Raw genomic sequence first — 27,101 nt, 5'->3', positions numbered from 1 at the left:
GGCCAGTCACTTTGTACCACTAGGCAAGAACCACTGGGTGCAAATGTTATTGCCGGTAACAACCACTAGGTAAGAACAGAGTCAAAGACAAGTCTCCCCAGTGAACAGACAAAGTGTCAGGCACGTGATGCAAACCAAGGAAGATTTTGCAAGGCAGAACTGAGAAAAATTCTTATTGGGTCCCCAGTGTTGACTTTATTATTATTATGCTACTTAAATACATACAAGCTCATATACAGCTATCAAGCCAAAACAAATTTCTAGCTGAATATAATACAAACCACAAAAACAATAAAGTTCAAATTAGTGGCATTAATTTAATGCGATGCATGATGCTGTTATGTTGCAACTAAATTGCTGAACACAAAGGAGATCTAACGCACACTGCTGGATTGCTTGCCTACCATCTTCATTCAGATTTCTTTACTTACAATTTGAAGTTTCTAGAGAGCCAGGGAGCAAGCAGGAAAAGGCCTAAAAAACCTTCTAGAATGAATGTAGCAAGGACCACTAGTTCTCTTCCTTAATAACACGCGTCTTGCTCAGACACAGCCTTGACCAGCTTGGTTAGCTAGTTTCCTGGGCTTTGCAAATAAGGCAGGGGAACTGCTTCTGCAGGCTGTCCCCTCATGAAATGACGAAAGAGAATCTGACAGTCATGGGGACATGGGGAAATTATGAAAAGCAGATACAGAAACAATATTTTAGCAACTGAGAGGAAAAGGCACAACGTTTCTGAGAGAATCACAGTATGACCACACGGCACAATAAAGAATGTTCATGATGATGACCCTGAGCCATAAATGAAAGGTTGAGAGTCTCATGTTTAGGAAGACTGGGCAGTCCCATTGGACCCATACGTGTTTTTGAGCTCTGGTCCTGAATGAGCATATTTCAATTATCTCCAGACCTGTGCATTTGTGGGTATTCCTTCCCAGCAGGGAGAAGGCTGGCTCCGTACGCGTGCGCACACGCGTGTGTGTGTGTGTGTGTCTGTGTGTCTGTGTGTCTGTTGGGATAGGATGGGTGAGGGAGACTGATTTCTATGACATTCAGAACAAATGGTCTCACACACGATTAATGGCGCCCCCCTCCCCCCAGCATTCAAGGCTGCTAATTGCTTCCCATTTCAAGATTTTGAGGCAGGACCTCCGACCTTCTGAGCTTTCATCTCCACACCTCTTCATGCCTCTTATGACAGATAATTATGGCTGAGTGTGAGCATTCACAGGAAATCAGACCTCTTATCTTCATGTTGGGCACTTGAGCATTTTAAGACAAATTATTAATAACTGTGCTTGAGAAAATGATATCAGCAAAAGCGTCTGAGATATTGAATTGTTGTATTGTGACCATGGAAGAAAAAAGGCCTTTTCCATGATAAATAGGGAAACTTTTATGAAGTAATTAAATATTAATTTATCCAACAAATATTTATTACATCCCCTCACTATTCATCCCCTAATATTCATCTTATTCGGGGCCACAGGGCACGCAAAACCACACACGATTTGGTTCCTGATCTGTGGAGTTTACAACCCAGGAGTTTAAAAAAGATTTATTGTTTAAGAGACCTACAATACAAAGAAGTGTCAAAAACATGGTTCAATCTTAGCCCTTGAGGAGGAGAGAAATGGGATGTCTAATGAGAAGGGACCCCTGAGCTGCCCCTGGAGGGCTGGCCAATGTAGCAATGGGCAGGAATGGGGAAGGGCATGCCCCGTGGAAGGGACAGTGCGGGCAAAGTTGTGGGGGAGGGAGGCAAGGAAGCAGTGAGTTTCTCTGGACTATGAAATACTGCTGGAGAGGTAGCTGGAGACGAGCAGAGACCAGACCAAGGAAGTATTTTTAAATGCCAGGCTAAGGAGTTAAGCTTTATTCTTTGGGAAGTGGAGTGACTAATAGAGGTGGTATGAGGGGGTACAATGAGAAGGGATTAGAATGGCCTCCAACTAGGAGGCCATTGAAGGGGCAGAGGTAGAAGCCTGGCAAGGGGAACTGGACATTTTTAGGTGGGTTTAGGGAGTCTGTCAAGACTATGTCAAGAAAAGCCTGGAGGAGGGCGAGCCTCACTTTTGGTCAGAAGACAGCAGGACAGAAGATAGCAAAGTGTGATAAGGCTAAATGGGTTATGGCAGGGAGGGGACCCAGCCCCCAAGATACTCTCTGCCCGAAAGGGCTTCCCCGACTTCAATGTATTGAAATTAGTTTACTAAACCTATCTTATCTGCAGGTTGACATTTTGCAGTTTTGAACTGATCCCACAGTCACGTGGTTTCATGAGATGCACCTTGAATCTCCGCAGAAGGTAACCCACAGCCGGGTGAGTCCCCGCCCCAACCTATTGCTATGGTTGGTCAAGACCTTTCGCACATGCTAAGCGTGTGCCTGGCGCCTGGTATGGGCACAGCAAATGCAGAAGTTTATAACTGTGGTTTCTATGAAGGGCCTGGCTCAAGTCAGACCTTCATTTACTGGTTTGTTTATTGGGCCGAGTTTGCTGAGCCCTACTATGTGCAAGGGGCCAAGCCATCTCTGTGGCTGCCAGCCATGGTGACTGTCCCCTTCTCTGAAATCCTGCTCTCAGGAGCCTGTGTGGTCCATCCTTGGTTTGCCTCACTGGCAAGTTCTTCCTCCCGCAGGTGGAGGGAGTAGGGGTTCACCTGCTGGGTAGAATCTAGGCTGACCACCAGCGACGAGCAGGATGAGGGTCACCTCTGTCAGGAGCCTGAGGAGTAAGCCATCATATCACCTCTGAATGTGTCACCTTGAAGGAAACAGCATTACTGGTGCATATGGCAGCAAAAACAGCTACCACACGTGGGGTGCTCCATCTGTGCCAGGCACTATGGGCCAACTTCTTTATGACATTCCACCTCATTCCCCTGTAAATGTGCACTGTCACCTCCATTTTAAAGATGGAAAAACATGCTTTCACGAGGACTGTGTAATGTTCCCAGGTTACACAGCTCTTAAGCCAGATTTGAACCCAGAACATTCTGGCTCCAAAGCTTAGGCCCTGGCTCAGCCCACACGCTTAACCTCTCTTCTGTCCCTGTGGATATGAAATAGGATTGCATTTGGCTGCAAGTAACAGAACCTGACGACTAGGGCCTGAACAGGTGGGGCTCCCTACCTTATTTCCAGTGCTTAGCAGAGTTAGGCACACAGTAAAGGCCCAATAAATGTTTGTTAAGTGAATACAAGAGTGAACAATTTCCTTAAATAATAGTTGTACTAATATCTTGCATCAATATAACATTTTATTGTTAGCCCTCACTCCCATTTCAGGGGTAACAGAGAAGACCCTATTCTGCTCCACCTGTGAAAACAACTCTGTGAGGCCAGGACAGGTTTTCATATCTACATTTTGCAGAGGAGGAAACTAAGGCTTAGAAAGTTTTAGTGGCTTGTTTGAAGTTCCAGAGTGAGGGCCTTGCAGTGTAGAATTCAAAAGCCTTTCTTTCTGACTTTGAGGTTAGCCTACCCTTCTCCATCGCTATGCCTCTTCCTCTCAATGACGTGGTAGAAGCTAAGATGCATAGTCTTTCTTTTCTTGTTAGCATTCTTCCCGAAATAGGTGTGGGGCTTTTACCACTGGGCTGTTCTATTCAATGCCGTAAACCAGCAGCTGCCACCCTTCCCTTCCCCATGTGGTCTCCGTCCTGCTTCGGAAGCATCTGTGAGTCTCATGTTCTGAAGGCAAGGGGAGAAGACGTATTGGGTTCTCTATTATGATAATAGTATAAAGAAATTTATGGCGCCCCAGAGGGAGAGAATTACAGATGGATGAAAGGTGACTATTTAATGTAGAGGCTTGGTTTTTTTGGGGGGTGTAAAAATAAATAGAGGAAAATAGAGTGCGAATAGAACCCGCGGGAACCAGCAGGCAAATGGGCCTGTTTCCTTGGCGCTCCTGCTGCAACCCCTTTGCTGCATAATGATGGCCATTTTTAACGTTTCCTACTTTGTCATTTTTCAAGTAGCTCTACAGTCTTTCGGTTCTTTGCCCATCTTCAGGAGGTTTCTGGAGTGAATGAGCGGTGCCTTTGGTCCGGTGTGGCCTTCCCCTACCTCTGCAGGCCTTGTCCTCACCACCTCCCTCAAGGGTCTCTGATTCTTCCCCAAAGGCAGAACCTGGACCAGGCATGGCAGGACGGGTGACAACCGTGGCTGTGCTCCTGAGTGCTCCCTCCACCGTGTCTGCGTGACTGGCTCGGGCACACTGTGGGCAGCCCCCATGAGGGGAAATCAGGGGCTGGGGAGCCTGGCTCCCAGAGAAGCCACTGACACTCACATGGCAGGCTCCTTCGGGTGTTCTGGTCTCTGGCACAGCCCGTTTCCCTCCCAAACTCCCAGGCGGGTTGTCATGAGCTCTCCCCCTACAGGGGGACTCCCTGGGCCCTACACCCCAGATGCTCAGCCCGGGCTGGGGTTTTGCCCACTGCCCTGTTACTGCAGGCCCCAGTCTGCACCATCCCAGCCCTGTGCAATGGGGAAGCTGCCAGGATGCTCCATGCAGCGTATTTCTGTCCTGAAATCTAGCTGCAGTTCACCAAGGCCACCGGTTGTTCAATAAGTAAATTCTCCTCTTGTTTCCCCAAGTTCTGCGTTCCAGACTTCACTGTCCCTGAGGAGGCCCCTGAGCCTCCATCTACAATGGTTTCTACGTGCCACAGATGCTCTTTGGCTTAATAGCCCTCAGCTGATGCCCTCCCTGTGTGCTGGTTTCCTTGTTCTGCATCCGCATCATGGAGCAGGTGGCCTCCACGAGCCTTGAGTTTTGCTCTGAGCTTTTCTTTTGGATTCCCATTCTCTCTTCACTCTGACCTCTTGTTGGCACAAACAAGCCAGGCAGCCCCATCTCAACCTGGGCCTGGAGGAAATCTGTTTCCTCTAGGGCCATAGGGGTGGGGTTGGGGGTGGAAGGGCCCAGGCAGTAAAGGGGGACAGGAGACTTGTCTTGTCCTCATCTCCTGTGTCATCTCCTCCTCTCCACCCTTCAGGCCTCCCCTGGCTCCTCCTGCCTTGGACTCACCTTCCAGCCCCGCTGGACCTGGAGCTTTCCAGCTGGGTCCGGAGGCCCCACCTCCTCTTGGACTCAGGATGAGGCAGACCTCCCATGACTGCCCCTGCTCTGCCACTGTCCCAGCCCTGCCTCTCTGCTGTTCCAGCTGAGTGCCCCATGTGGGCCAGGCTTCTTTCTGACTGGGGGTAGAAGGCCCAGCCCACAGCACCCGGGAAGATGTGCCATGGGGCGCATGTGGCAGGGCTCCTGCAGGCTGAGGCTCTGCCCCTGCCTGGCCCACACTTAGGTTGCTGGTTCCTGGGGATCAACCAGCTCTCCAAGCATCGTGCAAACAGGCAGGGCGTGCACGCAGCCGCCCTGGGTCTGTTTCTGGGGTTCTCTCATCATGGCCTCACCCTCTGCTGCTGTCTGGCCAGGGCTGGCATTTGAGTCTCCCCGCCCTTGCATCACCATGGGGCTTTCTCCTCAGGGTCTGGACTGACTCTGTGTCCCTCACTTTCTCAAAATACACCACAGGTGCCACACACCTCCACAGACAGAAGGGCTGATAAGCAGGGGGAAAACTTCACTTTCTTAAAACAGAACTCAATGACACAAACCCACCTCTGCTGTTTTTCAAAGGCAAGGTCATCATATGCAGAATTTCATTTTCTTCTGAGTTTAGTCAGAATGAACCAGCCCCCTGAGCCTGGTGGCTCTGTGACAAGTTCTTTCTCAGAGGTCCTGTTCTGGGCCCCAAGAACACAAAAAAGTCTTAAAAAGTGAATGATGTCTGGGAGAGACAAGAAGAAAAAGCCCAGAGACCCTGGAAAGCTCCTGCATAAGCTGACGGCTGACAGACCCCCTTGCTCCAGGAACTTAAGGAGGGCAAGACTCGGGGAGGCGGGAGCGTCTGGGAGGAGGTGAGCAGAGAGGAGAGAGCCTTCCACAGTGGGCACACGTGGGAGGAAAGGAGCCTTTGCCTGTCTAAGCCTTGGGGGTCAGTTTTCTGTTCTGTGAGTGGAATGCAATACATTGTAACACATGAGGGGACAGAAAACAAGGCATGAACCCTTTCCGTCTACTGCCATCCACTGATTTTTTTCTCAAGCCTGCAAGATTGATGCGATCTGCTCTTTCTCTCTGCCTCCCCCCTCCCTCCTGGTGGCAGATGTCACGTGGTCCACCCTGTCTTCCTTCAGATCTTCTCAGGTCACCTTCTTGCGATGTTTTCCACAGCACCACTCCTGCCCTGTACTCCCTAGCCCCTTTGTCCTGCTTTATTTTTCTCCAGAGCACTTCTCCCCTTCCATCATATATGTTTGCTTCTTTATTCATTTATTGTCTGTCTCGCCTAGAATGTGACCTTTATAAGGACCTTGCTCCTTATAATGTGCCTTGCTCCTGCTGTATCGCCAGTGTCTAGAAGACTGCAGGGTACAAGAGCTACTGTAGCAATCTTCCTTGAATGAATGCACGGATGTAACAAGAAGCCTGGAGGTGAAAGTTCAGGGCTGGTGTGTGGTCCATGGAGGATGCAGGCTCGTTCTTCCTCATGCTCACAAGATGGCTTCCAGGCAGCACATCCATATTCTGGGCAGGAAGAAAGTGAAGGCCAAAAGACAAAAAGCATGTGCCTACTGTTGTCAGCCTCCATGACAACAGGAAAAGCATAGCCTAAATCCTGCATGGTTAGAACTATGTCACAGGCCAACAGCTGCAAGGGATGCTGGGACACGGCCACTGGGAACCCATTAGATTCTGCTGGAGAGGAAGAGGCAAGGAAGGGAGATGGATGGCAGCCAGCAGTGCCTGAACCGCCCCGTGTCCTCTGTTGCTTCCCCAGGACCTGATGTGGTCCTGGGTAAGAGTTGCCTGGCTTGTGAAAGGAGTTGGGAAAAAAAATAACATATAAGTAAATTTGTGCCTCCAGGGCACTGCACACACTCAGATACAATGGGGAGCATCCAGGCCATCTGGGACGAGCCCCATAAATCTTTTAGACCATTTAGGCAGGAGAAGGGATGTTTTCCTTGGAAGCTGTTCAATTTTAAGGTCCTGTACAAAAGTGGGCACGATATTCTCCCTCTTCCTTCTACTTGGTGAGTCTGTGGAATTCTTTTCTTTTTTCATTGGTAGAAAACCATGTGATATTTAATTTCTACACTTTTGTTTAGGTGTCTAATCTGTGCTCAGAGTCTACCGACTTCCGGAAAGACTGGTTGAATAGAGCTGGTGGGTATGCTTTACTGGAGCTAGAAGGAGAGCCGTCCTGCAGTTTATTCCTGTCTGTGCTGAAGCCCGTGATCCCGGCAAAGAATTTCACCCATAGGGAGTCTGGAGGGGAAATTTCAATGGGTCACCTTCGGAGAAACTGAAGTTGGGCATTTTTTTTTTTATTCTGGACCTACCTCTTTTTATTTTATAAGAAAAAACAGAAATGGCTCACCAAAAAGAATCCACATAAAAATGATATGTAGGGGTTTTTGAATAAAAATAAGCCATAAATAAGTAATAAATCCTCCATAGGCTCATTGGAAATGGATAGCAATAATGTGGTGTTTACTGCCTCACTCCCAAACTGCAGATATTTATTATAATTCAGGGCAATTCATTGTACTAGTCTGGCATTCGTAAAATTCTCATCACAGTATTAGAGTAAGAACCCATTTCCTGGGGAAGTATTGATGTAATAAACTGTAATTAGTGACTTGTAAACAGCCGTAATTCATTTTTTGAGGGAAAAGGCATGTGGACAGCTAAATATTTGTGTGTGTATTGGCTCTCTGAGCATTTCCATCAGGCTCGGCGGCTCACCTGGAGCGCACGGCACCCGCGCTGCCCGGGGTAGGGCCCCGTGCTGGCGGCTCCTGGCTGACCCGCGCCGAGACTACTGGGTTTTCCCCTGCTGCCGCGAGTACAGCCCGAGTCCCAGCGCCCCATCCCGATGCCGGCCTCTGTTGTTCTACAGCTTGCTCATCCGGATGCACCCCAAGTCGTATTCCTCAAGCCTAAGCCTGGCGGCCCACCTGGAGGAGGAAGCAGGGCAGGTGCCCGCAAGACACGGTGTGAGACCTCGGGCTACAACACGGGACCCGGGCGCTGCTCCGACCCCTCGTGTCTTGTGTTGCAGCCGGAGGGACGCAGGTCCGCAGCAGAGCCTGCTCCGCCGCCCGGGACTCGACGCAGCGGGAGCGCCAGGACACAGCGGGCAGAGTGGCCTGCGGGCTGCCCGCCGCCCAGCCCCGTCTTGGTGCGCGATCAGCCTCGGTGCAGGGCTTCGCCTCGTCCCCAGTCGTTTCGAGTCACTTGTGCCAGCTGCCTGGGGGCGCGGCCCGCTTTGACCTGGGCTTTGAGGACTCTCTCTGCTCCGCACCCCCTGCCGCGCCAAGTCAGGTGACCGCGGCTCCCCAGGGAGGCTTGAAGGGCTGCCGGGATGGCAGTTCCTCCCCAAACACCTCTCCCATTGGTGGGAAAGCCCGCCACTAGACCTGCGTTCGGGACAAGCATTGCATTTTTAGGCGTTGCCTATTACAAAATGTGACTATTTTCTGCAAGGTGGTAGGTTAAACCACTGCAGGCACCAGCCGAGTTTCACTGAGTACATTACTTTCCAACATGACAGGGACTGAAATCAGATCGTGAATTTCGATAGGGAAGAAGCTCCAACAGAGGACCCTCAAACTGGAGGTGGGAGGCGTCAAAGGCCAGCTTCCTTCAGCATTCCGGCTCTCACAGCACTGAGGCGGGAGGTGGAGTCACAGCGTCCAGGGAGTGACCCCTGCCTTCACACCTGGGCTCTGTGGGTCACATTTCTGCAAAGCATCTGTGTCGTCCCCTCCCCCCGCCCCCCGGGGGCACAGGTAGCGTCCTTCAGCCAGATCCAGGTCCACCTTGAACCCCACGACCGTCTGGGTGTGGCTCTTCTGCGCCTGTCCCGAGGCCTAGGTAGAATTTATTCTACTTTGTTCCCTCACTTTTCACCAGCCTCCTGGTGTTCACAGGGCCTCTTTTTGTTAGAAGTAATTTACTCGTTTTTAAATGTGATAGATTCAGCGCTTTCCCTTCTCTTGAATGATTTGGTGGGGAGTAGAATAAAATGAGAGACTGCGTTTAAACCTCGAAACTGATGGGGAGACCAGATCGTTGAGAGGATTGAGATGAAGTGATGGCCCACAGCTGGTACTGGAATTCTTCTCAGGCAATTGTCTTTATTTAGGAAAATGCCTCGGGATGGAAAGTGAGATGCTGGAGGTGTGGTTTGGCAGATATCAAGGAATCAATAGAAACATCTAGATTGCTTTTTATTAGAAATGAACAATAATTTTGGGGTAGGGAAGAACAGAAAAGGAAGGCAGAGAGTGGGTTAAAATGGCAGGGGTTTTATTGTGCAATTTGATGTTGTTTGTGTTGCTGGAGACCCCATCCTGTCTCCCATTCACTGGACGCTGTTACCCCCACAGAGGCCTGGTGTGTACAGCATTCTGCTGGTTTTTGGTTTTGTGGAACTTGGTGGAAGAGGCTGAGTTTCTGATAAACAGCACATGTGAGGTGAGCTGATGATTCATAAACAGCTAATTTAGGAGAAATATTAGTCTGGAGACCATATGAATGTCATCCTTCAAGACATTTAAGAAACCATGGTGGGGAGGTATGATGGTTAATTTTATGTGTCAACTTGGCTGGGCGTCAGTGACCAGATGTTTGGTCAAACACTATTCTAGATGCTTCAATGAAAGTGCTTTTTTGGATGAGAATAACATTTGAGTGGGTGGACTTTGAGTAAAGCAGAATACCCTTCATAGTGCGAGTGGACCTCATCCATTAGTTGAAAATCTTAATAGAACAGAGACTGACCTTCCTGAATAAGAAGGAACTCTGCCCATAGACTGCCTTTGGATGTGAACTGCGACTCCTCCCTGAGTCACCAGATTACTGGCCACTCCTAAAGATTTAGGATTTATCAGGAGTTTGCAATTGCATGAGCCAGTTTCTTAAAATAAATCTCTCCCTCTCTCTCTTTCTCTGTAGTATCCACATCGCGTTGGTTCTGTTTCTCTGGAGAACCCTGACTAATACAGAAGAGGATACAGGTTTCCATAGAGTAAAGAATGAGGGTTTGAGACAAGCTTATCTGGATTATTTGAGGCAGGGAGACTCTGCTGACATATAGGTGAAGACTTATTTTGCTATTTTAAAAAATTGATTTCTAGCTTAATTCCATTGTGGTCAGAGAACATTTTCTATATGATTGCAATTCTTGAAAATTATTGATTTGTTTAATGGCCCAATATATGGTCTATAGTGATGACCATGCCGTGTGCACTTGACAAGAATATGTTCAGTATTCTGCTGTTGTTGAGTGTCATGTTCTATAAATGCCAATTAGGTAAACTTGGTGCATAGTGCTGTTCAAATTTTCTATGTCTTTACTGATATTTCTGTCTGCTTACTCGAGAAATTACTGAGAGAAGAGTGTTAAAATATCCAAGTAAGATGAAGGATTTGTTTGGTTTTATCAATCTTTGCTTCATGTATTTGTATATGAAGGCATGTTATTGGGTGCATATATTTAGGATTGTCATGTCCTGTTGAATCGATCCTTTTATCACTATGAAATATTTCTCTTTCAGTGGTGATAATTCTTGTCTTGAAGTCTACTTTACTGTTAACATAGCCACACCAACTTTGCTAAGATTAGTATTTGCGTAGTGTGGCTTAGCATAATATATCTTTCAACCCTTTTACTTCCAACCTGTGTCTTTGTATTTAGTGTGTACCTCTTATAACTAACATGTAGTTGGATATTTAAAAAAAATCCAAATGACAATCTGTATCTTTTGTTGGAGTATCCAGTCCCTTTAAAGTTACCGTAACTGCTGATATGGTTGGGTTAAATCATTTTGTTCCTATTTTCTATTTGTCCCATCTATTCTTTGTTCCTTGTTTCATGCTTTCTCTTGGATTAATCAAGTACTTTTTAGTATTCCACTTTAGCTCTTTTATTGTTTTTTAGATATACTGCTTGATAGATAGATAGATAGATGTTTAGTGGCTCCTCAAGGGACTATAGTATGCATCCTGAAGTTATCACAGTCGACCTTGAGTTAATATCATACCACTACACAAACACTATAAGAAACTGACAACAGTATTTAACTCCATTTCTTGCTTTGTGCTATTTTTTTTGTATATTTTACTTCTATATTTGTTACAAATCCCTCTATAATTGTTCTGCTTCTGCTTGAAACAGTCAATAGTTTTTCAAAATCTTTTGCTTTTGAAATAGTTATGAACTCACAGGAAGTTGCAAACTTAGTACAGTGGATCCTGTGTATCCTTCACCCATCTTCCCCCAATGGTAGCATCTACCTAACTAGACTACAATAGCAAAACCAGGAAATGGATATGGGTTCAATACCGTGACTGTGCCTTCTTCAGATTTCACCAGTTTTCAAGATGAGTGTGTATGTGTGTATATGTCTAGTTCTATGCAATTTTACCACATGGATAGCTTTACCTAACTACACAATGAAGATACAAAACTATCCCGTCAATACCAAGGAACTCCCTCGTGCTACTCTTTTACAGTCACTCTCCCTAATGCACAAACACACACACACACACAAATCCCTGTCCTCTGGCAACCATTAATTTGTTCTCCATCTCCATGATTCTGCCATTTTGAGAACATTATATAAATGGAGTCATACAGTATGTAATCTTTTTAGATTGACTTTTTTCACTCAGAATAATGCCCCGAGATCCATGAGATATATATCATGTACCAATAATTTGCTCCTTTTTATTGCTGAGCACTATTCCATTGTACCACAGTTTGTTTATGCATTCACCCATTGAAGGACATTTGGGCTATTTCCATATTTTGGCTATTATGAATAAAACTGCTATGAACATTCATATGCAGGTTTTTGCATGAGTGTAAGTTTCGTTTCTCTGGGATAAATGCCCAAGCGTATGAGTGCTGTGTCAAATGTTAAGTATATATTTAATTTTATAAGAAACTGCCAAACTATTTTCCACCGTGGTTGCCTTATTTTGCATTCCTTCTAGCAATGCTATAGGAGATCCAGTTTCTCCACAGTCCCACTGGCATTTATTATTATTTTAGTCATTCTAACAGATTTGTAATGATATTTCATTGTGCTTTTAATTTGCATTTGTCTAATGGCTAATGATGTTGAACAACTCTTCTTGCGTTTATTTGCCATCTATATATTCTCTTTGGTAAAATGTCTGTCAATGTCTTTTCATTTTCTAGTTGGATTGCTTGCTTTTTTACGTTGAGTTTGTCAGTTCTTTATATATTCTAGCTACGAGTCAGATATAGTTTGCAAATATTTTTCCCAGTCTGGGGCTTGTCCTTTCATCCTCTTATGATCTTTCACAGAGCGAAAAAGTTTTTAATTTATCAATATGATTTCATTTATCAATATGTTATTTTAGGAATCATACTTTTGGGGTCATGGCTAAGGACTGATGACGTTGAACTTAGCTCTAGGTTCTGAAGATTTTTTTCCTATGTTTTCTCCTAAAAGTCTTATAGTTTTGTATTTTACACTTTAGACTATGGTTCATGATGAATAATTGTTTTATGTGAGATTTAGATTGAGGTTTTCAGTTTTGTTTTTGCCACTTCCTCCAGCACCATTTGCTGATCATACTATTCTTCCTCCATTGAATTGCTTTTGCCCCTTTGTCAAAACGGGTTGGGCATATTTGTGTGGGTCTATTTCTGGGTTCTCTTTTCTATTTCGTTGATCTGTGTATCTCTTCCTCCACCAATACCACACTGTCTTGATTACTGTAGCTATGTTGTAAGTCTAAAAATCTCTCCCCTTTATTGTTCTTTTCAGAGCTGTTCTGGCTATTCTAGGCCCTTTGCTTTTCCATATGCATTTTAGAATAAGCTTATCTTCAATTTTTTTTTTTTTTTTTTAGTGAGGAAGATTGGCCCTGAGCTAATATCTGTTGCTGATCCTCTTCTTTTTGCTTGAGGAAGATTGTTGCTGAGCTAACATCTGTGCCAGTCTTCCTCTATTTTGTACGTGGGACGCTGCCACTGCATGACCTGATGAATTGTAGCAGGTCTACGCCTGGGATCTAAACCTGAGAACCCCAGGCTGCCAAATCAGAGGATGTGAACCCAACCACTACACCACTGGGCCGGCCCCTTCAATTGTTTTTTAAAAGAGAAATATTTTATTTTTTTAAGGAAGGCTAGTCCTGAGCTAACATCTGCCAATCCTCCTCTTTTTGCTGATGAACACTGGTCCTGAGCTAACATCCATGAACATCTTCCTCTACTTTATATGTGGGACGCCTACCACAGCATGGCTTGCCAAGCGGTGCCGTATCCGCACCCGGGATCCGAACTGGCAAACCCTGGGCTGCCCAGAAGCGGAACATGCACGCTTAACTGCTGCGCCACTGGGCCAGCTCCATAAAATAAATATTTTAAATAGTCTTTTACATTTACCCACACCTTCACCATTTCCAGTACTCTTTATTTCTTCCTGTAGATCTGGGTCTTTATGTAAGATCATTTCCCTTTAGCATATTTTTTGCAGTGTAGGTCTGTTCATAATAAATTCTCTCCATTTTATTTGTCTAAAAATGCCTGTACTTTGTCTTCATTTTTGAAAGATATTTTCACTGGATATAGAATTTTAAATTGACTAATATTTTCTTTCAGTGCTTTGAAAATGTCACTCAGGCATACCTTGTTTTATTGCACTTTGCTTTATTGTGCTTCGCACATACTGCATTTTTTACAAACTGAAGGTTCGTGGCAACCCTGCCTCAAGCAGGTCTATTGGTGCCATTTTTCCAACAGCATTTGCTCATTTCGTGTCTCTGTCACATTTCGGTAATTCTCGCAATATTTCAAACTTTTTCATTCTTATTATATTTCTTATGCTGATCTGTGATCAGTGATCTTTGATGTTCCTATTATAATTGTTTTGGGGTGCCTTGAGCTGTGCCTATATAATACGGCAAACTTAATTGATAAATGTTGTGTGTGTTCTGACTGTTCCACTGACCGGCGTTCCCCCATCTCTCTCCCTCTCCTTGGGCCTCCCTATTCCCTGAGATGCAACAATACTGAAATTAGGCCAATTAATAACCCTACAGTGGCCTCGAAGTGTTCAAGTGGAAGGAAGAGTCACACATCTCTCATTTTAAATCAAAAGCTAGAAATGATTACACTTAGAGAAGAGGCATGTCAAAAGCCTAGATAGGCCAAAAGCTAGGCCTCTTTTGGTAAACAGTTAGCCAAGTTGTGAATGCAAAGGAAAAGTTCTTGAAGGAAATTAAAACACTACTTCAGTCAACACACGAATGATAAGAAAGTGAAACAGTCTTACTGCTGATATGGAGAAAGTTTTAATGGTCAGGATAGAAGATCAAACCAGCCACAACACTCCGTTAAGCCAAAGCCTAATCCAGAGCAAGGCCCTAACTCTCTCCAATTTCATGAAGGCTGAGAGAGGTCAGGAAGCTGCAGAAGAAAAGTTTGAAGCTAGCAGAGGTTGGTTCATGAGGTTTAAGGAAGGAAGCCATATCCACAACCTAAAAGTACAAGGAGAAGTAGCAAGTGCTGATGTAGAAGCTGCAGCAAGTTACCTAGAAGATCCAGCTAAGATAATTAGTGAAGGTGGACACGCTAAACAACAGATTTTCAAGGTAGATGAAACATATATTAGAAGAAGATGCCATCTAGGACTTTCATGGCTATAGAGGAGAAGACGACAACTGGCTTCAAAGCTTCAAAGGACAGGCTGACTCTTCTGATGGGGGCTAATGCAGCTGGTAACTTTTGACTTTAAGTTGAAGCCAATGCTTATTGGCCATTCTGAAAATCTTCAGGCCCTTAAGAATTATGCTAAAATCTAAAAATCTACTCTGCCTGTGCTCTATCAGTGGAACAACAAAGCCTGGATGACAGCACATCTGTTTACAACATGGTTGACTGAATATTTTAAGGCCACTGTTGAGACCTGCTGCTCAGAAAAAAAGGTTCATTTCAAAATATTACTGCTCCTGGACAGTGCCCCTGGTCACCCAACAGCTCTAATGGAGATGTATAATGAGACGCTTTTTTCATGCCTGCTAACCCAACATCCATTCTGCAGCCTATGGATCAGGGAGTAATTTCAACTTTCAAGTGTTATTATTTAAGAAATGCACTTCATAAGGCGATAACTGCCATAGCAATTCCTCTGATAGGTCTGGGCAAAGTAAATTGAAAACCTTCTGGAAAGGATTCACCATTCTAGATGCCATTAAGAATATTCATGACTCATAGGAAGAGGTCAAAATATCAACATTAACAGGAGTTTGGAAGAAGTTGATTCCAACCCTCATGGATGATTTTGAGAGATTCAAGACATTAGTGGAGGAAGTAATTGCAGATGTGGTGGAAATATCAAGAGAACTAGAATTAGAAGCGGAGTCTGAAGATGTGACTGAATTGCTGCCATCTTGTGATAAAACTTTAACGGATGAGGAGCTGTTTCTTATGGATGGGCAAAGAAAGTGGTTTCTTGAGATGGAAACTTCTCCTGGGGAAGGTGCTGTGAAGATTGTTGAAATGACAACAAAGGATTTAGCATATTACATAAACTTAGTTGATAGAGCAGTGGCAGAGATGAGAGGATTGACTCCAATTTTGAAAGTTCTACTGTGGGTAAAAGGCTGTCAAACGGCATCGCATGCTACAGAGAAATCATTCATGAGAGGAAGAGTCAATCAATGTGGAAAACTTCATTGTTGTCTTATTTTGAGAAATTGCCACAGCCACCCCAGCTTTCAGCAACCACCTCCCTGATCAGTCGGTAGCCATCAACATCGAGGCAAGACCTTCCACCAGCAACAAGATTACGACTCGCTGAAGGCTCAGGTGATAGTTAGCATTTTTTTTAGCAATAAAGTATTTTTAATTAAGGTATGCACATTGTTTTCTTATTCATAATGCTACTGTGCACTTAATAGACTGCAGTATAGTGTAAACATAACTTTTATATGTGCTGGAAAACCAAAAAATTTGTGTGACTCACTTTATTGCGATATTCACTTTATTGTGGTAGTCCTGAACTGAACCCACAATCTCTCTGAGGTATGCTTGTGCTGTTTTGTGGTTTCCACAGTTTCTGAAGGAAAGTCAGTCTTTATTGATGTTGTTCCCCTGAATGTAATGTGTCCCCCTCCCCAACACTGGTGGCATGTAAGATTTTTCTCTTTCTCTTTGGTTTTCTGAAGTTTGAGTTTGATGTGCCTAGGTGTAGTTTCCTTTGTATTCATCCAGCTTGAGGTTCGTTTAGATTCTTGGATCTGTAGACTGACATATTTATCAATTGTGAACAATTTCATTCGTTATCTCTAAAAATATTTCTTCTCCATCCTGTCTTCTTCTTCTTGGACTCCATACATATATGTTAGACTGGTAATGCCCACGAGTCTCAGGTGTTCTTGCTTTTTATTTAATTTTTTCTCTATGTGGTTCATTTTGGATACTTTCTATTGACCTATCTTTGATTTCACTGATCATGTCTTCTTGTGTGTCCAGTGTTCAGTTAACTCCTCCAAAGAATTCTTTATTCAGATATTGCATTTTCAATTCTACTAAGAACCATTTGGTTCTTTTTAAGATTTTCTCTTTCTCTTTTGGAATTCCCCATCTGTTCACCTATTTTACATCTTTTCCTCTGAATTCTTTAACATGTTTATAATAGTTATTTTATAAATCCTTATCTGGAAATTCCAATATCTGAGTCATTCATGGTCTGCTTAATTTACTATTTTCCCTCTTGATTATGGATCTCATTTTCTAGTAATTTTTTTCTGAATGCTGGACATTGTAAATGATACATTATAGAGGCCCTGGGTTATGTTGTCTTTAAAGATTGTTAAGTTTTGTTCTGTCAGGAAGATAGATATATGTATGTATATATGTATATAGATATATTTTACAAAAATTAGCTTTAGCTAAATCTATCTATCTATATAGCTAATGTTTAGAAAAAATGATTATAATAAATCTCAGTGGAAAATAGTAGGTTAAGTCTGTAGGACCAATGAAGAATGCATATTTTATGACCTAACAGCCCATGATGTGGATAGAGTTGAAAAATGTGGAGACACAGGTTTCCATGAATTTATGGGATGAAGATTTCTTCAGATTCTAGCCTAATTTCAATCATTTTAGATGTCAAAAATCTTCTGGGTAGAGGTCTCAAACTTTCCTGTTTTCACATATCTCATGAATCACGTCGAGAGACTGACACTGCAGTTCTTAAGTCTTTGTATCACAGGTCGCTATACTTCAAATAATTAGACAAGCTTGCAAAGAGGTTATTTACAGGATGTTTATTGCAGTAGTTTTATAATACCAAAGAAAAAAAAGGGAAACAACCCAAGTGTCTATCAGTAGAAGATTGATTAAATAGAGTACCATAAATTCTGTACAACAGAATGCTGTACAAATAATATATCTTATATTTAAGGGCATTTAAGGAAAATGTATCCACTATGTAGTAACTGAGAAAAGGTTACTAAACAGAGTATTTAGTTTGATTCATTTTCCATTAAGGAAAATGTTTGAGTGTATAGAAAACATTATCTTTAGAAGTGAGACCATGAATAATTTTTATTTTATTTTTTATGCTTGCATCGAGAATCCCCAAGATCATCCATTATGTTTGATGATTCACTAGTAGGACTCCCAGGACTCAGGAAAGCTGTTATACTCATAGTTATAGTTTGTTACAGCAAAAAGATATATATTAAAATCAGTAAAGGGAAAAGGCGCATGGGACAGAATTCAGGAAAAGCCAGGACGCGCTTCCAGTTGTCCTCACCCAGTGGAGTCACATAGACAGTGCTTAATTCTCCTAGCTACAGTGTGAGAACATGTGTCAAGTGTTGCCAACCAGGGAAGCTCCCTGAACGTTGGTGCCCAGGGCTCAGTCCCATAGGCAATGCAGCCAGCATGACCGACCTCAGCTACTCGGACCCCAAATTCCAGAGGTCAGACTGACACAGCGTGGCCCAAAGCCTCAGCATAAACAAACAGTGGTTCACCACCATGAATCACATTGTTAGCATCCACTATCTGATTGATAGTTGTGGCGCAAGGCCTCAGGCATACAAAGATGCTCTCATCAGGCATCGTACTCCAAAGGCTCAGAGATCACCTTGAGAACTGGGCCAAGGGCAAGTCCTGAAGATCTTGGCAATGTGCAGGTTTGAGCAGCCCAAGGCAGCTGAGTTAACTCTTTATGGCACAAGGCTTTTCTTGTTTTTAATGTTGTGCAGTAACCACATATTGCTTTTATGATCACAAATAGTAATTCAACTATTTCCATTCTGCAAAAAATGAAATGCATCAGAAATGTTTGTGTGCTGTCATTCTAAGATTGTTAGATGTCACCAAATTCAACTCTATAATGACAACTTTCTGAGCTGCCAGAAGTGACATCTCAATAACTGTAGGTGAGATATATCATTGTGGAGTAACTTTCTTGCCAAGAATTCTCTGAACTTTATATATAATCCTGTGAATGTATACCAGAGAAGGCCAGGAGCCAAAGAAAATAGTCCATGGTGCTAAGTGATCTGAAAGTCAGAAACAGCTAGATGGAAAGTGACTGAAAGAAGTATTTGTCTTTGCAGCCACTTGAGATTCAAATAATTTAAAGCCATTTAGTTCTGGTGACTGTGCTGTGACTTAAGGATTGAGGGTTTTAGTTGTCTGGCCTGCTTAGAGACTGTTATGCTCTGCTGTTCTTTCTCAGGCAATTCCCATCATGGACTCAGAGACCAGCCATAAACAAAAATACTTGACTCTCTCACCCACTTCCATCCTTGGCATGTTGCCTTTCCCTAGCTGGCCAGAAATCAAAGTAAGAACTGCTTACTCTATGCCACATCCTGTGCCAAATGCTTAGATGGTGCTCAATCTTCATAATGATTTTGTAAGCTATATGTTATCATCCTTGCCTTATAGATAAGGAAACTGAGGCTCAGTACGAGCTTCAGTACAGCAATGATGGGATAAAATGAAAAAGAGGTCTCTCCATTATGATATCCGATTGAAGTAATGCCAGCAAAGCGACACATTTCAAAACTCTCACAACCCAGCAGGAGTGCTATTTGAAAGCCATTTGTGATGCCCAACCGTCATATGTTTCAACATCGTGGAAAGGCATAAATTTGTTAACATTTTAGGATAAAATCCTTCTTTCTCAGTTAGAGAAAATGGCATAACCTAAAGTAAATTCTTAAGAAAAAGAGAGAAAATTACTGAGAAATATTCAGCCCAAAGTTCCTAATGCTCCCATAACATCTTGAATTTAGGTCTGATTGTGAGTTAAGTTTTAAGGGGTAACAAATTCTGAACAAGGAGATTGAAACTAAATAAACAGTTGCTCCATCCTACCCCCTCAGCAGTTAACTGTAGCAAGAACCCTGCTTCCTGGGAAGTATTGTTATAACAAATTACAATTAGTGGTTTGAAGCAGATACTTTTTCCTTAAAAAAAAAAATTGTATACCAGGAGTAGAGAGCTTTGTCGGAGCTGTACTGTTTGAGTGAGAAAAGAGCTACCTTAGAAAATTGGTTATTCTTTTGGTAGCTAAGAAAAACTGTTAGTCAAGACTGTGAGTCAAGAGCCCTGAATATTATTGAAACAGGAGAGAATGAGCCCTGTAGAATGTTCAGGTGTGGAGAGGCCCTGGGAGCCTTGGAAACTGATCTGCATTGCTTAATGCCGAGTGCTAAGGGATGGATCTCTGCTGATGGCTGTGGGTTTTAAGGCTGCATTCAGATTAGGCTTTCTCTGCCTCGGAAAATGTGGCAATTAAAAAGTGCTTTAACATAACTGAGAATGGACCCAGGAGCAGCGTGGATGGCTTGTGAGCTCATCCAAAATAACAGATGTGGGGTACTGAAAGTGCTCAAGGTGGGTAAACAGCTCAGTGCTCCGATTTCTAAACAAAGGCTCAGAGCTTAGCCCTGAGATTGTCTGACAGCGGAGAGCTTCCTCCACTGTGTTCCTCTGCTGTCTCCCAACCCTGCCTTTTCTCCCTTTCTTTCTCTTTTCTCTCGGCGCTTCCTTGCACTGCTGTCAGAGCCCTGCATTGTAGTTATAGCGACAGAAACTTCTGTGGCTGCCATCACTGCAAAGAGCTCTACCAAATCCAGTTATTTCTAGAACTACTGGAAATAGGAGTAAACCAGAGGTGGGCAGGGGCTGAATATTTTGTTTGCTCCACGCTTCCCTCCTATTCTGTGCCCCCAAAGGCTGACTTCCGTGGGCTGCATCGGCTGGGTGTTCTTCCCTCTGGCTTCTGATTACATCAGCCAGTGGGAGGCACCAGCAGCAGATCAGAGGATGGTAAGGGAGAGAGAGGAAGATATTTGTTCTCCACCCCTGGCCCAGCCTGGCTGCTCAGCTCCCATCAAGCAGCCCCTCTCCCCCGCTACAGCTCTCACTGGCTTCCAGAAATAGCTTCCTCCCCTTGCCTTTTGAGGTGTAGGGGTTTAATGACTCCCCTCTGTGTCCCTTGGTGCTTCTCCATGCTTCTCAGTCCCCTTAACCCTACCCATCCCTTCTAAATAGTCTCTTCTTTAAACTCTCTTCAGTGTCCCTTTTGAGCAGACAATTGTTAGCTGCTGGGACCCTGACTGCTGCATGCAGCAACTTAGGTCCTTTCTGCAGAAGTGATTAAGGCGAGCATCAGGAACCATCAACGTGTGAGAGAGCTGCTTCTCACCTGTGCAGGCAGGTAGCTGTCCTCTTTGCTGCCATGCTTAGGTTCCAGTGAACCCTCGGCCAGTACTATTCCCAGGTTCCAGGTTAAATGTGTTCTGGGGCCATGATCTTGGAAAGGTCAAAAAGGAGTAAACAATTGGGGTAGAGAGGCTCTTGTTACCGTCCTATTTCTCCTTTCTTTCCTTTGGTAAATTGCTGGACTGTCAGTGCTGCTCGTTAGCCCTTGCTTTCCTTGCTTCCTTTTCAATCCCTATTTCTGTTCCACTTTGCTACCATCAAAATCCCTCTCCTGAAATTGCTTTTTTAACTTTACCAAGTTCCAGGTCACAGAATCCAGCTGTAAGACAGTCTCCGTAAAGCTGGTCTTTACTCTCTCTCCCCATGCTCTGGATAATTTATATCCTGAATCCCTGACTCTTGACCTACTGTTTGTGTGTCTGTGTGTACATGAGTGTGTGCATGTGTGTTGTATAAGTAATGCTGTATATGTTCTGTATTGTCTAGAGGTCCACGGTCTCTCCACCCAAGTTTTACTCACTTTCGGGCGCAGTAAGGCCCAAGCACCGTTCCCTAAATATAGTAGGACCTCACTAAGTGTTAGTTAACCTCTGTGTTAGGCAGAATAACGGTCCCCTAAAGATGTGCACTTTTTAATCCCAGGAAGCTGTAAACATGTTACATTATATGGCAAAGGAGAATTAAGGTTGATAGAATTAAGGTTGCTAATTAGCTGACCTTAAAATTGGGAGAGTATCAGGGATTATCCCAGTAGGCCTAATATATCACAAGGGTACTTAAAAGTGGAAGAAGAGGGGGCTGGCCCCGTGGCCGAGTGGTTAAGTTCGTGCGCTCCGCTGCAGGCGGCCCAGTGTTTCGTTGGTTCGAATCCTGGGCGCGGACATGGCACTGCTCATCAAACCACACTGAGGCAGCGTCCCACATGCCACAACTAGAAGGACCCACAACGAAGAATATACAACTATGTACTGGGGGGCTTTGGGGAGAAAAAGGAAAAAAATAAAATCTTAAAAAAAAAAAGTGGAAGAAGAGACGATCAAAGGGATGTGATATCAGAGGATTTGACCTCTTTTACTGACATTGAAGGTGGAGGAAGGGGGCACAAGCCAAGGAATGTAGGTGGGCCCTGGAAGCTGGAAAGGGCAAGGAAATAATTCTCCCCCAGAGCTTCCAGAAGGAGCACAGCCCTGCCGACACCTTGATTCTGACCCAGTGAGACCTGTATTGGACTTAGAAGCCATGGGACTGTAAGATAACAAACTTGTATTGTTCTAAGCCACTAAGTTTGTGATAATTTGTTACAGCAGCAATAGAAAAATAATACAAGCTCTGTGCAGGTCTATACACAGGACAGGAATTAGCATTAGATCAAGAACCAAATGTCAGTGGTGGACCAGATTTAGGGTGGGCTGGAACCTGTGCAGCAAGGGGACTCACCTTACCAAGGTTATGGCCAGAAAACCAGAGGGTAGACGGGTTGAGCGTCCTTAGACATTCACAGAACAGGAGATAAGTCCCTCACCCAAATTGTGCTTCATCCTGAGGGGAACACCACAGTGGATAAAATGTGGTCTATGTTTGTGTGTGGGATGGGGATGAATGTATGCGGTGGACGGGCTATACTGGGAGTCATCCTCGAATGACTACTACACTGTAGTGCCTTTGAGAACACTGGCCTTACTGGCCCCATATGACATGTCACCCCCTGCCCCATACTCCCCTCCTTCTAGCTATGGCTGACCAGGCAGGGTGGGCACATGGCTTAAGACACCAGTTTGCAGGCTGTGAGTGACTCTGGTGTGATATGACACAGGGAGAGGAACCACACACACTCTCTTTCCCAACAGTCTGAACTAAGAAAGATGAGGGAATAGGGCAGTGAGCCAAGGGAGAGGCAAGGCCAAGGCAAGCTGCAATGTGCAAGCCAAAGAGGGAGCTAAAACCGTGTGGCAGCAGGGGCAGATGGATGGTGATGAATAGAGCCAAAAGGAGACACAGAGGCCATGTGGCTCATGAGGGAGCCGGAGAATAACCAGTTCCTCAGGCGCCTAACGATGTGATGGCTCCCCACCTCCAATCCCCGAGGTGCCCAGCTGCACCGCAGTATTTGTCCCAAGTTCTCATATGATCACTGGTTTCCCTCATGTGCCAGTCATACCCTAAGAGTAGCTGACCCTTTAACAGATCAGTATTGTATAGGTCTCTGTTCTTTACAATAAAAACAAGCCTAACTAGGGCCAGCCCGTGGCTGAGTGGTTAAGTTCGTGTACTCCGCTACAGCGGACCAGGTTTTTGCTGGTTCGGATCCTGGGCACAAACATGGCGCCGCTCATCAGGCCACATTGAGGCGGCGTCTCACGTGCTACAACAAGAAGGACCCACAACTAAAATATACAACTATGTACTGGGGGGATTTGGGGAGAAAAAGCAGAAAGAAAAAAAAAATAGAACAAAGAAGATTGGCAACAGTTGTTAGTTCAGGTGCCAATCTTTAAAAAAAGAAACAAATAACAAGCCTAACCAAAATATGTGTAGGCCCCCAAAGTTGACAACACACCTTACTTGGGACCCGGAGACCAATAGCAGGCATAAAATGTCTGGAATAAAAACGGAGGAGGTGGAGGAGCAATGAGGAGGAGGTTCCCCAGCTCCTGCCACTTTACATTCTCTTGTCCGTGGTTTCCAAAATGAGACCTGGCTGTCCCCGTCCTTTCCCCTTGCATGTAGCAGTTCCACAAAGTCTGATGCCCAAAGGATGTGGTACAGGGTCCTGATTTGGTTGGCGGCTCTGGAGTCAGCCTGCTTGGGTCTGAATTCCAAATCTTTAAACAACTAGATGTGAAATCTTAAGCAAGTGACTTAGCCTCTAACTTAACTTCAGTATCCTCGTTTGTAAATGGGTAAAATGGTAGTATCTAGTCATAGTGTTGTTGTGAGTGCTAAATGGAGTAATCTACGTAAATGGTTCAGCATGGTTGCTGGTATATAGTGAGCGTGTACCCCCCCGAAAATATATGCATAAGTCCTAACTCCCAGTACCTGTGAATGTGGCCTTATTTGGAAATAGGATCTTTGCAAATGTTATTACGTTAAGGATCTCGAGATAAGATCATCCTGAATTGAGGATGGACTCTAAATCCAATGACCAGTGTTCTCAGAAGAGAAAGGAGAGGGATGTTTGAGACAGAGACAAAGAGACACAAGGAAGAAGATCTTGTGAAGAAGGCAGAGCTTGGAGTGATGCGGCCACAAAGCCAGATGCCACCAGAAGCTGGAAGACACAAGGAAGTGTTCTCCCCTAGAGCCCTTGAGAGAGCACGGGCCTGCCAGCACCTTGATTTTGGACCTGTTACCTCCAGAATTGTGAGAGAATAAACTTCCGTTGTTTTCAGTCACCCAGTTTATGGTAATTTGTTACAGCAGCCCTAGGAAAATAATGCAATCATTATATTTACTTTTGTTATTTTAAAAGGAGGCCATGTCCACGCTGACTGATGAAGGATAAGGGTAATGTTCAGATACAGCTGGGAACAGTGTCTCAATTTCTTGATGTCTTATGTTCACTTATGAGAGAAGAGTGAGCAGGCAGGAGAGAGAAATTCACAAAAGTGGCCTTGCTTTGATTCTTTTTAAAAAAATGTTCGTATATATTTTTTCCAGTTTTACTGAGATATAATTGGCATACATCACTGTATAAGTTTAAGGTGTACAGCATAACGGTTTGACTTACGTATATTATGAAATGATTACCACAATGAGTTTAGTTAGCATCCGTCATCTCATATCGGTACAATAAAAAGAGGAAGCAAAAAAAGAAAAAAAAATATTTTCCTTGCGATGAGACTTTTAGGATGTACTCTCTTAACAACTTGCATATATATCACACACAGCAGTGTTAACTATAGTCATCATACTGTGCATTACACCCCTAGTACTTATTTATCTTGTAACTGGAAGTTTGTCTTGATTCTTTTTTTTTTTGAGGAAGATCAGCCCTAAGCTAACTGCTGCCAATCCTCCTCTTTTTGCTGAGGAAGACTGGCCCTGAGCTAACATCCGTGCCCATCTTCCTCCGCTTTATATGTGAGATGCCTACCACAGCATGGTGTGCCAAGCGGTGCCATGTCTGCACCTGGGATCAGAACTGGTGAACCCTGGGCCGCTGAGAAGCAGAATGTGCGCACTTAACCGCTGCACCACTGGGCCGGCCCCTACTTTGATTCTTGAAGAAACAGGGAAAATGCCACGGAAAGTATTTGGCAATGGCAGAGTAGGTTGATGGACCCAGTCCTTCCACTGAGGCAAAACTAAAATAGAAACAATATATATTTGAAGGCATCAGAGGACTACCAAAACAGTAAGAATTTGCAGGGCCAAGATCTGGAAGAGGAGAGAAGCCCAGACAGGTGAGGCTGGGGTCAAGTTTAAACTCAAGGTATTTACTGATTCTGCAAGTGTAGCTGAGAGACTAAGAAGCTGGAGTTCAGGGGCTGGCCCAGTGGCACAGCAGTTAAGTTTGCACGTTCTGCTTTGGCAGCCCAGGGTTCACTGGTTTGGATCCCAGGTGTGGACATGGCACTGCTTGGCAAGCCATGCTGTGGCAGGCATCCCACATATAAACTAGAGGAAGATGGGCATGGATGTTAGCTCAGGGCCAGTCTTGCTCAGAAAAAGAGGAGGATTGGTAGCAGATGTTACCTCAGGGCTAATCTTCCTCAAAATAAAATAAAATAAAATAAAAGAAGCTGGAGTTCAGTAGACTCATTGACTTGAAGGAATGAAAATGATAGTTCAAATCCTACCAGAGAGAGATCTTACTAAACTCCAAGGCCTTGACTTGGGCTATACCTAAGAGTAAGAATGAACCAGAAATAGATCAGTCAGCGTATAAACTGAAGCCATTTCAAGTTTTCTTAATCTCCTATCAGATTAAGATGGTCTGGGATTGACAGTGCTTCTAGCTGCTTACCAGAAAAAGTGAGCAAAAGTAAATCCTCTCTGGATGGAGATATGAACATCCAGGCCTCAAATTATCTCTATAATTTTACATATACCATATGTAGTGCTTTAAAAAAATGTACCAGGACACAAGGAACCAAGACCACATGACCAAAAACAAGAGAAGCAATAGACAGTAGAAACAGACCCACAGGAGATTCACATCATTAAGATATCAGATATGGGATTTAAAATAACTCTGCCTAACACATTCAAGGAGTTAAAAGGTGATATTGAGAATTCCAGGTTGCCCAAGGAAAATAGCAGCTGCATAAATCCTAATCGTTCCACATGCCCTCCAAAAAGTATACAAATGAACACAAAGAACAAATAAAATCATGTAAAACAGATGCCTTTAGGATAACTAGAAGACAGAAAAACATGACAAGCTTCAAATAACCTGTCAGTAGACAAATAAACACTAAATTCCAGCAGAGCTCTCTTTCCAGCTTCCACTACAATCCTTTCTGGAGAGTGTTTAGGGGGAGGGGAAGGACTTGTAAAAACCATGTGGAAGAACATGAGAGCCTAAGCTTATGCTGAAATCACCTCCAGGAAGAGAAATTCCATCCTCAGTACAAAAATACGGAAAATAAGTTCTGCTAAATCAGAGCACTGACTACAGGAAGAGATTTAAAAGTGTGTGGATGGGACCAGCCTGGTGGCACAGGGGTTAAGTGCACATGTTCTGCTTCAGCAGCCAGAGGGTCACCAGTTCAGATCCCGGGTGTGGACATGGCACCGCTTGCCAAGCCACGCTGTGGTAAGTGTCCCACATATAAAGTAGAGGAAGATGGGCACAGATATTAGCTCAGGGCCAGTCTTCCTCAGCAAAAACAGGAGGATTGGCAGCAGATGTTAGCTCAGGGCTAATCTTCCTTAAAAAAAAAAAAATGTGGAATTTGAAGTGGACATCTCAGAAAGGCTTCTGGGGAAGAAGAGGGTAAAAGAGTAGTGTCCTTTGTAAATGGAGTGAGGAGCTGAAAAAAGAAGCCAGAGGGGGAATTTTAGAATCCTGCAGAACAGAGGAGAATAAAAAGTCAAAGAAAACAATCTCCTCCCCCTCCATCACAACAAAGCCATCCACTAAAGAAACTGCACTTCACCAGACTGACAGAAGAGGGTGCTCTTGATATAGGAATCTTGAGAAACCACCCCCCAACCACCCGCCGCCCATGACTGTGTGAATGCCGTCGTCGTCTACACAAAGCTTTTACTAGAACACTGAAAATGCGAGTCCAAGTAAAGTTCCTTCCTAAACCAGCCACAAAGCAAAAAAAA

The 27,101-nt window shown here is 44.1% G+C and overlaps 1 long non-coding RNA gene and 1 other non-coding gene across 2 annotated transcripts in view; both read left to right on the top strand.

Annotated features, from left to right (window-relative positions):
- The window catches only part of LOC138915290 (uncharacterized), a 29,170-nt gene extending 21,444 nt beyond the window's left edge, over positions 1-7,726 (top strand). The window contains exons 2-3 of the long non-coding RNA XR_011421018.1: positions 2,234-2,323; positions 7,186-7,726. This is a non-coding gene — a long non-coding RNA (uncharacterized lncRNA). The remainder of the gene's footprint in view (positions 1-2,233; positions 2,324-7,185) is intronic.
- Positions 7,727-8,084: 358 nt separating this feature from the next.
- MIR187 (microRNA mir-187) lies at positions 8,085-8,145 on the top strand. Its single transcript, NR_032880.1, has one exon. It is a non-coding gene; the product is annotated as a microRNA mir-187 (primary transcript).
- The last annotated feature ends 18,956 nt before the right edge of the window (positions 8,146-27,101 follow it).

This window comes from Equus caballus, chromosome 8, assembly GCF_041296265.1.
Source record: "Equus caballus isolate H_3958 breed thoroughbred chromosome 8, TB-T2T, whole genome shotgun sequence".
NCBI lineage: Eukaryota > Metazoa > Chordata > Mammalia > Perissodactyla > Equidae > Equus > Equus caballus.
This window is presented reverse-complemented; position numbering and strand designations above follow the sequence as displayed.